The 14,573-nt window shown below is 43.4% G+C and overlaps 1 protein-coding gene across 2 annotated transcripts in view; it reads right to left on the bottom strand.

Annotated features, from left to right (window-relative positions):
- The window catches only part of GJC2 (gap junction protein gamma 2), a 41,559-nt gene that overhangs the window by 25,750 nt on the left and 1,236 nt on the right, over positions 1–14,573 (bottom strand). The window contains exon 1 of one of the 2 annotated variants that reach the window (XM_072413006.1): positions 11,213–11,435. The exons of the other annotated variant lie outside the window; for it this stretch is intronic. The gene's annotated coding sequence lies outside the window, so the exon portion shown is untranslated. Of the gene's footprint in view, positions 1–11,212; positions 11,436–14,573 lie in introns of those variants that run through there. 2 annotated transcript variants of the gene reach the window in all.

The following is a 14,573-nucleotide window of genomic DNA, read 5'->3' as shown; positions in this document are numbered from 1 at the left end:
CCTGATGATTGGAGGATTGTTTTGGGTGGGAGGAAGCGAGATGGACGGCTACAAGCAATACCATTGTCTAAGGCAGGAAGAGGCTCATCGGCGAGTGATGTGTGTGTGAAATACACGCTGTGCTCTCATCACACCGAACAATGGGCCGCAAGGCCGGAGCGCTGACACCATTACTTATTGTTCCAGTGTTTTCCATAGCTGCCTTTATTTGTCGTACCGGGGTGGAAATCATGGCTATCCATGCCTGACCGCTGCACCATGGACACTTCATACCTGTGCTGAACCCAGTTTATTAGTTTTGAGTAGAGTTACTCTTTATGATATGAGCAGGTAAAAGCAGAACCAACAACCTCTGACAATTGTTCTGTTTCTGGGAAAGTCACCGAGGAATACATTATAACAGTGTATTATTTGTTACAATGTATTTCATAATGTTACATTGTATTCACCATTCATATATATTACATATAATATATTCATGCAACAAAGTTACATTGCATTCACAATATATCATCCCCCTGTAGATTGGAATTTAAAGCAGAACTAGACCCAGTTTATACCCACCTGGCCCAATTCCGTCATGGGCACTGCCATCTTGTTCCTTCTTCTTTTCCTTGTTCCAATCTTTAGCCACCTTGTTTGGTTCGGGATGACATAACTCTCATTAGGGTGTACGGAGGTTCATTCAGTCCAAGCAGCTGCAGGGGAAGGAGGAATGTGTTGGGTACCCCATTAACCAACCCACAATTTGGCGGTATTAGGGAGCGATCAGGCAGGTTGGCATTTCTATTTAACTTATTAAAACTAAAAATGAAAATATAAGTATCCCCAATTAACTCATCGCTCCCCTTCTCCCATCATTTATTTTATTGGTGAATGTTTGGGCACAATGGGCACAGTAGGTGTGCAGACCCAGGAACTCTGCACAGGGATGGGGGCATAATAATGGGCACACAAGGTTTACAGACCTGGGAACTCAGCATAGGATTAGTGGAAATCCTTTATAATGGGCACAGCAGGTTTACAGACCTGGTAACCCAATGAATGGATGGTTGCAACCCCTCATAATGGGCACAGCAAGTGTACACACCCAGACACTTTGCACAGAGATGGTGGCAACGCCTCAGAATGGGCACAGCAGAATTACAGACCTGGGAACTCAGCATGGGTTTAGTGGAAATCCTTTATAATGGGCACAGCAGGTTTACAGACCGGGGTAGTATAGGAATGGTGGGAATCTTTCATATTGGGCACAGTGCTGGAATAGAATGAAAAGCCCCCTGGGGTGGTTTAACTCTCCAACATCCACCAACCTCTGACAAACCAGTTCGGGATGGATTTCGTTCTATTCATGATAAACAGATAATTCTGGAAAATACATTTCTATTTCTTCTGGAAATATATGACAAAGGCTCATTCAACCTACAAATCTCTGCCAGTTTCACCCGGGTATCTTTGTATTTCAATAATCTGTTTATTGGTTTTGAAGGTTGGAAATGGCCGGTGGGCTCATGAGACTATCAGCTGATGATGGCGGCCCCGGGGCCCATTCTTACATGGAAGTCATATGGTTAGCGTTGCATGCAAAGATGGGATTCTGAATATAGGAAATAAGGATCTGTCTCTCGAGCACAATGATAGCCTGGATCTGATCCCGACAAACTATGTTTTCCTTATCAAATGCCCCCGACAGTACTTAGTGATGTAGAAATCCAATTCTTTATATTCTCCTTCAGTGATCAGATTGCAACATTGTAACAAGTCACAAGGGACCCGATTTATTAAAACTCCCCAAAGCTGGGGAGGAAACACTTTCACCAGTGAAGCTGGGTGATCCAGCAAAAGTGGAATGGTCCAGGATTCAAAACATTTGCTAGCAAATGGAAAATGAAGAAATCTATTCCAGGTTTGCCGTATCACCCAGCTTTACTGGTGAAGTGTTCAGCCTTGGGGAGTTTTAATAAATGTTATAAACTGGGCCCAATGTAACAAGTCACAATGGGCCAGATTTATTAAAGCTCTCCAAGGCCAGGGAGGATACACTTTCATTAGTGAACCTGGGCGATCCATCAAACCTGGAATGGATTTCTTAAAGCAACTGCTTTCAATCCTGGACCAGACCAGTTCAGGGTTGCTGGATGACCCAGGTTCACTGATGAAAGTTCAGGTGAATGCTGTGTCCTATGTATGAACGCAGCCTGACGATCATAGCTGCAGCTGTTGGCAGACCAGATGCCCAAAAGTGGTCTATAATCTGTCATGCGCTCACCTCCCTGTTTGACGCCTGTTGTGGTTACCGACTCGCCGGTTGCCGTAAAGTTTTGCCCTAGTGGTCTTGGAGTTTTTCCATACACGACGGCTGGCAGGAAAACCCTCCCACGGCTGAGCTGTTAACACGGGCGAGCCGCTATTGTCTGTCCTGTCATCCTGACAATGGGAGGGAAGGGATTTTTATATTGGACGGACGCCGGGCTTTAGAAGCGAGCGGCCCGGCCGCTGACATAAATGTTGTGCTTAGAGAGTCACCAGGATATCTGGCCACTTGTGCAAGACAATGGGGGCGCTGGCCATGGTTTGCACCATAGGGGTCACATGTCTAGGGCCTGTCAGGGTTACATAAGTGGGTGCAAGTAGTAGATAAAGTGAACGGATGGCCAGATAAATTATGGAAGAATGATAAGAGTACAGCGCTGCATAATATGTTGGTGCTATATAAATACTGTTGATTAATAATATTAATATTAATATGATAAATCCCAATCACTAAAATCTCATAAAAGCTTTAACATGGATTTCCAAAAAAGGTCATATTCAAGATTTTGAAATATGCAGCTGTGGGGATTCTGCTTCCTGTTATAGGGTGACAACGCTCTGTTCTTGTTTTCAAATTACCCTTCTGTGTTGTCAGCCTGTCATAGGGGCTTCCGGTGGAGATTTCAGCACACAATTATATAGACATATTCCACGATTATCAAATACCATGCGGCCATTGCTGGAGTGAATGTAGATGCAGACTGGCTGCAAAAAGAGTTGCAGGAGATCTGCAACACTGAGATGCAACAAAGGATGAAAATAAGATAAATGAAAAAAAAAGATAAAAAGTGCTAATTATAATTGATATGGGTTGCTGCATTGCCGCGATATGCACTTTAGATGACGCCTCCATTGCAGAATGCCACCACGTGTGCCAACGCACAGTAATGGGCCCTTAGGGTGTCGTTGGGGACACTTTGATTTTGCGGCAACATTGGCCCACCTAAAAATGTTTTTTCTGCCAAGTACATGAAGATAAATTCTTGTTGAGTTTGCAATTGCAGCCACTCCTGGCACAGCTAAGCAGGTCGAACGCATGCATTAGGAGCCTATTTCCCATAATGCATTCCTTCCCTGCTTAAAAGAGTATAAGAAGCCTTAGCTGTGGCCCCTGACACCACCAAGGGGCCACTCATTTTATTCAGTATGTAATGCTACACAAGACAGTCATAGACTGCAATGGAGATGGTCAGAGACTGCGCATGATATAGGTATGGTTGGAGAATGGAAATACGCTGTAGGAGGAGAGGGAATATGTAATATGAGACTGTCAGAGATCCCTGCCATTACAGTCTGAAAAATCAGCACTCCCACTGTGACTGCTGGGGTCTGGGGGCCACATGTTAGGAGCACCGGGGGACCATAGATTCTGATTCTGCACAAACCAGATAGGGGTCCATGCACTTTGGAATTGCAATGTGTTAATGCGCATTATGTCACATGTTCACATGCGTTATATTAATGCCAATGCAAACATGCCCAAAAAATCACATGACCCAACACACTGCCATGCCCTGATTGTGGCCCTACAGCGCAGGTTCTTGCTGCATTTGGGTGCCATGCATGGGGGTGACTTCCTGCACCTATCACTGGGCATTTTTCCAGCCGCCATGATGTGCACGCAGATAATTCAGCTTTGTACAGATCGCCCCGTCCTCTATCCCGAGTGCTGACACAATGACTTATTCTTCTCGTCCCTCCGCATCATCTGAGTCCAATTTCTTGCAGATTTTTTCTATTTATTTTTTTTTACTATAAAAGGGAAAAACAGGAAAAAAAAATGTTCCTGCCGCTCGGAGCTGTGAATCCAGGGAATTCTGCAGGATAAGGCGATCAGCACCACCGTCAGTTGCTGCAGGGACTGCGCTGCACCCCGCTGCTCCCACACTATGCCAAAGCAGGTGCAACCTTATTAATGCCAGGATTCACCGAGTATAGTGATGGGTGAATCTGTGTGTTATAATTGTCATACATTGCTCACCAAAAAGTGACAAACATCCTAAACTGTGCTATGAACCCCACATGGTCCCATGCGTATGATTATTCATGCCAAGAAACCATGCCCACTGTCTGGGTGCTACATGTGGCCATGCAACAAATGGGGGCGGTAGTGAGCAGATGAGTATTGCCCGATGATAATGCCCGCTTGATGCCACCCTTGTGGGAGAAAAAACAGATGGAAGCATAGTCAGGGGAGTTCTGTGATCTCTATGGAAGTGTTGATAAAGATTGAGCTCATATTTTGCTGATGTTTCGGGGGCCCCGGGGTCAAAAGGTGGCAGATAGTAATAACAAGCAAAGTACCGAACGTGCACATTCACCCAGTATTGTCACATTTCCTGCCATAAGTGCCCTACGATGGGAATCCCAAGTTCCATAAACCGTCATCATTTAGAAACCAGAATCTTTAGAAATGAGCCAATCTGTGCGGAATGGAGAGACCGGCTGACCACACAACTTCCAATCCAATTGTACAATCTTATTTAGATTTACCTGCACTCCGCCTGGCCTGTATATAAGACACATTGTATCTTATGATTCAATTTCCATATTCTAAGAAAGAACGTTTATTATAGGCAGGCTGATCATTGAGGCTATTTTGTGAGATGACAGGTTCTCTTTACACTACAGTCCTATAGGTGGCGCTCATCCTAGGTAAATCCAATCTGCCCCATCTCTGATTTAAGGATAACAAAGGGGTGACAACCAAAAATCCACACACAATATTTTCATTCTAGGACAGAGAAACCCCTCTGGGGAATTGTGGGAGAACTCTAATGTCTAATGGACCTGAATCTGTATTTAAAGTGGACCTGTCACAAACAATTCATGCGGAATTCCCTTTTATTGCAAGCCGATTCCATCATCCAGCTGCCATCAAATCGCATTACATTTTCCCGGTTCACACCTCGCTGGTTATAACATTTTTTTTGTAGATTTTATTTTTGTGCGGTTACATTGGAGTTCTTTAATGTGGTCAGATTTGGGCGCAGACGGGGCGTAGCAGGGAGCAGCGTGTTCCCATTTCTCTTTCTATTATATAACGCGCTGTACAATGAGGCTTTGATGTAATGTCCCCAAAAATCCCTCCTTTTCTTAAGTTTATTAATAATGAACAATTCTATTAAGTACAGCAGAGCTCTCACCAAGCAGGTCAGATATCCATACCAAAGCAAGGGGTGTGTTCTAAAATAATGGGTGGGGCTATGCAAATCATCGCTCTATGTGCTTATGGGTAATTATGCCTGTGGTATTGGTGGATCACCCCGGGGAAAACCTATAGTCACAATGCAATCTATTCCAACCCACACAGTGTTCCATGGCACTCGGCCCTCATCTGTGTGTGGCCCTGGTACCCAGCCTGCGGCCCTTTGCATTACACCCCAATGAGGATAAAGTCAAGAAGCAATGGACTCTGTGAGAGCACCTTCTGCATTTTTGTGATTCGCTTTAGTTCACTCACTTTTTTTTTTTTCGGAAATATCAATTTTTGTTGCTGGAAATGATCATATGTTCTATGAACAAGTGGAGAAGGGGGAAGGAGCAGGAGGCTCCCCCATTGTGTCCTCCTCCATGAAATATTACAGCGAGCATCTCTGCTCTCCATCACAGGGGACTGCTAAATGATGTTGGGGGGACACATGCTACATTTTCACCCAACCAATCACAATTATTTGTTTCGGACAATAATCATCTAGCGTAGAGGTCAGCAAACTTTTTCGGCCACTAGGCCATTTATGGGGTGGGCAGGAGCACACTAGTCCTGCTCTGATGGCTCCACCCCGCACTAGGAGCGCCCCCTTAAGGGAAATCCCTCTCCTACTTATGCATTGTGGAGAAGAGGGTATGTTCGCTATTTACCACTGCGGCAGAAAAGTTAACCCCGGCCGCGGTAAATAGGGAAGGGAGCCACAGCAAGAAGAGGCTCAAGAGATGCATGTGGCTCCAGAGCTCCGGTAGTTTGTTCTGGCCTAATCCCGGCCGGCAACCCGCTGGTCCAGAGCTGCGAGTTGCTGGCCGGCATTAGGTCCGAACGGCATTAGGTCGGCCAGGGGGCATTAGGCTGGAACAAACTACCGGCTAGGCCATATCTAGCCCAAAGGCCGGAGTTTGCTGACCTCTGATCTAACATCTGTACATAGCGCCTCCAGTCTCTGACCATCTCCAAATGTATGTCCCTAATAATAATAATAATAATATTAATAATAAATAATCTCTAACCAGCTCATGTAATATCTGCAGTCTCTGACAATCTCTTGTAATCCATAGTCTCTAATCATCCCATATAACATATTGCTGGTCTCATATTTCTTGCTTAGATTGAGAACAAATACGTCGTCAACCTCCTAATGATAATGTATATTAATATAACCCAATCAATTTGGTTTTTGTGCCTAAACCCTTAATGTCCAAGTAGGGACAACGTATGAGAAAATGTAAGGACAGAACAGTGGGCTACCTGGAGCACAGAAAAACTTTTACCGGTAGGTATTGTATGAAATTTAAAAAAATTACTTTTATTAAATATACAAGAATTCTTGTAGCCTACTGTTCTGTCCTTATACATATTCTCGTATTACTTCCTGTAACACAACATTGGTCTGTAATCTTATTCTGTAACATATCTGTATTCTCTGGCAATCTGATGTATGTCCCAATCTCTAACCATCTCTTGTAATATGTGTGAGTCCCTTACAATCTCATGTAGTCCATATTCTCTAACCATTGTCATATAACATATCTGCGGTCTCTTATCATGTCCTATAACATACCAGCTGTCTCTGACATTCTCCTATAGCATGTTCCCAATCTCTTGTAATATGTCTGCAGTCTCAGACCATCTCCTATAACGTCCATATTCGCTTATCATATCATATCATATCATATCATTACATGTTCTTGTAGCATGCCATTGATCTCTAATCATCTTATATACCATATTTGTAGTCTCTGACAATCTCCTGATTTATGTCTTCGATCTCTAACTATCTCCTATAATATGTATGCAGTCCCTGGCAATCTCATGTAGTTCAAATGATCTCGTATACCATATCTGTGATCTCTTATCATGTCCTATAACATACCAGTTGTCTCTGACATTCTCCTATAGCATGTCCCCTATCTCTATACATCTCTTGTAATATGTCTGCAGTCTCAGACCATCTCCTATAACATGTCCATATCATGTCATCATGTCCTGTAACATATCTGCAGTCTCTGACTATCTCCTGATCTATGTCCCCGATCTCTAACCATCTTTTGTAATATACAGTATAAGCAGTCTCTGAAAATCTCATGTAGTCCGTAGTCTCTTATCTGACCATCTCTAGAAGCACATTATTGGTCTCTAATCATCTCAAAAAACATATTTGTAGTCTCTGACAATCTGACTCCAATCTCTAACCATCTCCTGTAATAAATAGAGAGTCCCTGACAATCTCATGTAGTCTGCATTCTCTAATCATCTCTTATAACACGTCCATGTTCTCTTATCACGTCCGATAACATATCTGCAGTCTCTAGCCATCTCCTGTATTATGTGTGAGTCCCTGACATTCTAATTGAATCCGTAGTCTCTAACGATCTCTTATACCATATCTGTGGTCTCTATGGATGAATGAGAACATTAAGTTCGATCTTGCAGCGAATCGGGCTAAATCAGCGAGGACAGCCTTCTGATTTGCCGAGACGTCAAACTCTCGCCGAACAGCAGCCCTGGAAATCCTCTGCGATCCCGGGGCACTAGAGGGTAATTAATAAACCTCTAGTGCCCCGGGGATCGCACACTCTTCTCAATGAATGCAGCCAAAGCTGCAATCATTGAGAAGATGCCCAGCACAGGAGAACCTCCTGACACTGTAATATAAGTATCTCTAACAAATGATACATTAGTATCTGTAACAAATGTATCATTAGTAAGAGATACCTAAATTATAATGTCGGGAGGTTCTGTGACGGGCATCTACTCAATGATTGCAGCTGTGGCTGCATAGAGATTAATTAACCTCTACTGCCCGGGGATTGCGCGAACAGGCACCGCATTCATTGAGAAGATCCCCAGGCACTAGAGGTTAATTAACCTCTAGTGCCTGGGGATTGCAAACAGGACGATTCCCAGGGGATCTTGTGAATCCCCTGTGAATCCTCCTGTTATAATTATCTCAATCTTCCAATGGTTTTGTGAAATTGGTTTGCCGAAATTTGGCGAAACCATTGGAGAAAATTTACGCAAGAATGCCAGAGGCTAGTGGCTCGTTCGTGTCCTGTAACACACTAGCTGTCTCTGACAATCTCCTATAGCATGTCCTCAATCTGAATGCATCCCTCGCTTGTGATATGTCTGCAGTCTCAGACAATCTCTTATAACATGTCTATAGTCTCCTATCATATCCTGTATTATATCTGTAATCTCCGACAATCTCCTGATGTATGTCCATGTTCTAACCATCTCCTGTAACATATATGCAGTTCTTTGACAAATTTATGTAGTGTGTCCATAGTCTCCAAAGACCTCATATAATGTATTTGCAGTCTCTGACAATCTCATGTAGTCTGTAGTCTCTAACTATCTCTTACAACACATCCATATTCTCTTACCACACCCTGTAACATATCTTTAGTCTCTTACAATTGCCTAATGTATGTCCCTAATCTCTAAATATTTTCTGTAATATTTCTGCAGTCTCTGACAATCTCATGTACTCTGTAGTCTCTAACCGTCTCTCACAACACATATACATTCTCTTATCACATCCTGTAACATATCTTTAGTCTCTGACAATTTCCTGGTGTCTTTGTTCAGTCCCTGACATCTTTCTGTAACTTTGCATTCACTGATTCCTACGTGTGGCCCTTATCAGGGGCCCCAGCACTGGTGTATGTAATACCGGTACTATAAACTGCATCAAACTGCGTCCGGGATGGGGGGATTCCCAATTAGGATAGGTAAGGGGGGCAGAAGGAAGCTCTTCCATTATAAAATGGGAACAAAGTGCAATGCTTCCCAGCATGAAGTCTGATTTCAACCAATAGCATTCAATCTCACAACTTTTACAAATAACATAAAAGCATTTTTATTATAATATTAATATTATCATATTTACTCTTCTACCCTCCGAGCTCTGTACACACATAGGATGATGGTCATTCCATACAGCTCAGTATGTGTACAGCAGCCCTGGCAGATTGATGGGCGAACAATCAAAAATGATTGCTGTACTTTTATATGGAGGAAGGCACAGTGGGGTGCTGCTCATTCATCCTCCCTCCTTCATAGAACAGAATACCACCAGGTGTACAGCACTCATTTGTTCATCAAAGTTTGTTTCCTGATCTGATATTAGGGCTTTAGAAACTACACTGCTCTCCAGCTGCTGAGGAACTACAAGTCTCAGTGTGCTAAACTGGTGTGCTAGTTATTATTAATAAAGTATTTATTTGGCGCTAACATACATGCAGCGCTGTACATTAAATAGGGGTTGCAAATGACAGATACTGACAGTGACACAGGAGGAGGAGAGGACCCTGACCAGAGGAGCTTACAATCTAAGGGGGGGGGGGGTATAGCATGTTGAAAGGACTGCAGAGCTCAAAGTGTCTTTTTATCACACTGATCCCATCTATTTGTTACAAAGTTTCCTTCCCCCATAATATGAGACTCTGCTGCATTAGTTGAGTCACCCAGATGCCACAAAATAGCTACAAAATAATACAATGCAATCTGCACACATCTGTTCCATGCTATGTGACTCTCATCAGTGCAAAGTCTGTAGGGGGATGGTGGGTCAACTTTCAGTGAAGAGTGTAAGCTCTTCTGGTCTTTTCCTCTTGTTTGTATCTGTCTGTCATTTGCAACCCCAATTTAACGTACAGCGCTACGTAATATGTTGGCATTATACCAATACAGTTTTAATATTAAAGGATAGTGGGGTGGTTCAGAGGGGAACAAGTAATAGGCAGATAACTTCACAACTTTGTGAAAGAATACAAAAACTTTTTCTATACTTCACTACAGCAAGCTAAGAGCTTTCCTTGCCTTTCAGCTCTTACGGAACTACAAGCTCCAGCATGCCCTGCTTGAAACCCACGCTAGCTGCAGAGTAAGGGATATTATAAAGACTCATTTTCATTATCAGGTTTATATTTTAGTTATGATGTTATGTTACTTATTAAGTGTTTTTTTTTACCTTTTTTACATGGAGGAACCCTTGAGAAAAACTTTCAGGTCTTCAAGGAACCCCTGCTATGAATATCCACAGATCACAGTATATTAATGTGGTGGTCAGTGGGAAGAATTCCTCTTACATTGCTGGCCAGTGGGAAGAATGTCACCCTTACAGATAGCCAAAAAGATCATTGATGTCACTTATACTGACATGAGAGGCACAGAATGCTCATTGCTCAAGGAACCCCCAGTAACCTATGAAAGAACCTCTAAAAGTTTCTAGGGACCCCCATGGAACCCTCAGAAACCTCTGAAGGAACCCTAGGGTTCTACGGAACTCTGGTTGAGAAACACTGCTCTAACATATAACGTAGCGCTGTACAAAGCCCACAGCCATGTCCTTAGCACACACGCCAGCTTCACCGCCTGGAAGATCTCCGGTCTAGCAAAAGCTCTAAAGCTCAGCAACAAAATGTGTTTCTCATCAAAAGCAGAATCAAAGCGGTTCCATTTGGCGCAGATTCCCAGCTAACGTGAGGCCAATACGGGGCTCTGGGGTCTCGTGTTGAGCTATTTTTAAACACACAAAAAACTAATATTATAGAAGAAGAAAGGAAAAGGATCTTATCTCGGAGAAGTTGTAATAAAAGGCCAACAAATCCGGATATCACGATGGAATAAAGATTCTTTAGCACAGAACGCGGAACCCCAATATGGATAAAACGTGGTACCTACTCAGAAAATCCCAGCCATGGCCCTTCGATGGTCTCTCTCGGCAGCATTAAACCCGGATAGTTCAGCCCTGACAACTCCGGACGGGAGAAGTTCCCAAGCCTCACCGAACAATCATCTTCCTCTGGAGTTTCCTCCAGGACTGAAGTTTTTTTTTTTGTGTGTGTATGAAGGAAGTTTGGTCTCCTTTGGGCTCCTCTTGAAGGATTTGAGGATGGGAAGTCTGAGTCACAAACCCTCCCCTGTGCTGAATCAGACTTTCTCCAAACCATCTCCCATCTTCAAAGGCGGATTAGCCCTCTCGTGCGTTGGGCTGTTATTCATTACGGATTTTTAGATGGGTGGTGGTGGTGAAAGCACGCAAATAAAGCAGCAACGTGTAACCGAGCCAGATTCCTCCAGACCCAGGACCTCTTGGCATGTGGTGGCACAGAAAATTCTGCCACGTTTCAACTCACTCAAATTATTCATTTGAGGAATTTCTTGTTTAAGGCGTAAAAGAGGAAAATATTTTTTTTCTGATTTTTTTGCGCTTTTTCGGCAACAATTCAAAACATTTTTATTTTTATATTTTTCAGTAGTCTGCACCAAATGCACTACAATCCCAGAAATTACCATGTAAAGTTCCAGTGAGCAGAGGGAGGGGCCCAGCAGATCCCCCTACTGCAGAGATTTACTCTAATTTCCTGTTCTGTGTCTGGGACAGGAAATTAAGAATTACATGACTTTGTAACTTTATATGAATATGTGAAAGCTGTGTAATATGCTTGCATTACATTAATATGTTTTATATCATTGAGTCTTGGGGGTCACCTCTGCCAATTCACCATTGACCCCAGGATTCTATCTCTGCCATTTGACCATTGAGACATGGAGCCTACTTCTACCTTCTACTATTGGGTCCTGGGGGCCACCTCTGCCATTTCAACAATGAGTTCACGTAGCAACCAATGCCATTTGGCAAGTAGGATCTGGTGGCCACTTCTGCCATTTTTTCATTCAGACCCAAGGGCCATTTCTGCCTTTTATCATTGAATCCTGGGGGACACATCTGCCATTTCACCATTGAGACCTGGGGGAAACCTCTTCTATTTCACAATAAGGATCTGGAGACCACCTTTGCCTTTTGCCATTAGGACTTGGAGGCCACCTCTGTCTTTCACTATTGAGACCTAGTGGCCACCTTTTCCTTTTACCTTTGAGACCTGGAAGCCACCTTTGTCTTTCACCATTGAGACCTGGAAGCCACCTTTGCCTTTCACTTGCCTTTCACCATTGAGACCTGGAAGCCACCTTTGCCTTTTACCATTGAGTCCTGGAAGCCACCTTTGTCTTTCACCATTGAGACCTGGATGCTAGGTATCTCCGTTGACACCTGATGTCCATACCTGAACCATACCTGTGGTCCAGCTTGCTTTCTATCTTCACTAAATCCCAACACTTCTGCCTTTGCTTTGCCTATCCAATGATTTGTAGGATCTCTAGAATGATGAATGTTCTCCACAACCAATAACAGAACTTTCTTTTCTCTGTAGAATGTGACGTGGACAGCACAAAAAATAATCGAATAACATTGGGAGGCAAACCTGCATTAGGTTTGGTGTTTCCCTGATATTTCCCTGTCTATGGCCAGCACTGATAAGAGACTTAGACATTTGGCAGTCCACAATGATTCATGCTAGGTGAATGTTTCTCATTGCACTCGGCAGCTCTTGTGTAAAGCAGTGCAGACACACAGAGAAGTTTTCTGCTGGTTACCAGGGATCAGTTCTGTTTTGTTCATCTCCTGGAGTTATTCATTATCCCCACTGCTCTCTTCCCCAGGAGCTGCACAACCTAAATATAGAGGCAAACCTAAATATAGTGCGCAATAACAGGAACCTGACAGCCTTCCGATATGTCCTGATCTCTTTGTCTGGAAATCACAAAGGAATTGGACTTCTGTGCAAGGTGTGTGAAGAAATTCCTATCCAAAGATCTCCAACACAAAGGAAAGGGAAGGCAGCAATGGCAGCTGTCTATGGTTGGCCAATGCCATGCAGTTATAAGCTCACCACCCTAAGCCTTAAGATTTCATCTTATTTTTTTTTCCTTATAAAAGCAGACAGGATTTCCTAGACATGGGGTGTGCAATCATCTCAGGACAAATCCCCTTATTAACATAGCTTTCCTCTGAATGTGCACACAAAGGTCACTAAGTGAAGCAGGGATGTTATGTTTTTTTAAGGGTTTTTTATGGAAAATCGGCCCACAAGTTATATTTTTACCTCTCAGTTGGCATGCACTTCGGGGCACATATATAAGATGCATGCGTATTGCGCTATGTGTGTGTTGCATGCACATGATTGGATAATGCAGCTCTGACTATATTGCAGGTTGATATCAGCCATTACAATGCAGAGGTATGAATCCAGTCTAAAGCTACATACACACATCAGATAATTGTCATCCAACACAAAGTGCTCATCTTATGTGAAAATCTAGCCTGTGTACAGGGATCCCCTATCAGGGGTCATCAATCTGCCCTGCCTGGGTGCAGCTTGCTCATCCTCCTTCCTCCCCTCTCCATAGCACAGTACAGCACTTGTTCATCAATCACTGGAATCATCAGGATAGATTGTTCAGCAACAGTAATCTGACATCTGTATGGGGTTTTAGAAGGGAGCAGAGCGGTGGTACCTGGGGTAGGGGGGGTTCTAGTAATTAGCAACTCCCCGGCCCTCCAAAGACCTAAATGTTATGCTGGTTCCTAATAAATCAGCATTTAAACATTTAACAGCAAGCGGTGATCAACTGATCCCTACCAACCCCATTCAATTCCCTCAAAGTGGATCTAAAGCCGCTTAACTCACCTGTCCCCGTTCCATTGTAGGGCATCTCCATTTTTCCTATCTCCCAGAGATTATCTTTGGACATCTTGGTTGGCCGTGCAGGGATGGCGCCGCTCTTGTCAGGCGTGCAGGAATTCATTTATCCCCGGGACATGCAAGGAAAGCTGGGGCTACATGCACAGCTCTGTCACCAGGAACCTGGATTGATCAGGCAGGTAAGACCCATGCTCCGGAAGGGAAATCGTCCCTCTCTTTCTATGACAATGGCCGGCCTGATTCAGCATTTGTAAAATTGTAACTTTAGTTCCACTTTAGGCGGATACAGGTAAGATGCTACCTGGGGCCCCATCCCTGGGTCTGAGGAAGTGGTAATTTGTTCTATCTATCTATCTATCTATCTATCCCTCTATCTATCTATCTATCTATCTATCTATCTATCTATCTATCTATCCATCCCATATCTATCTATCTATCTATCTATCTATCTATCTATCTATCTATCTATCTATCTATCTATCCCTCTATCTATCTAT

Source organism: Pyxicephalus adspersus, chromosome 5, assembly GCF_032062135.1.
Source record: "Pyxicephalus adspersus chromosome 5, UCB_Pads_2.0, whole genome shotgun sequence".
NCBI classification, from domain to species: domain Eukaryota; kingdom Metazoa; phylum Chordata; class Amphibia; order Anura; family Pyxicephalidae; genus Pyxicephalus; species Pyxicephalus adspersus.
Note: the sequence above shows the minus strand (reverse complement) of the source record. Positions and strands in the feature narration are given on the sequence as shown.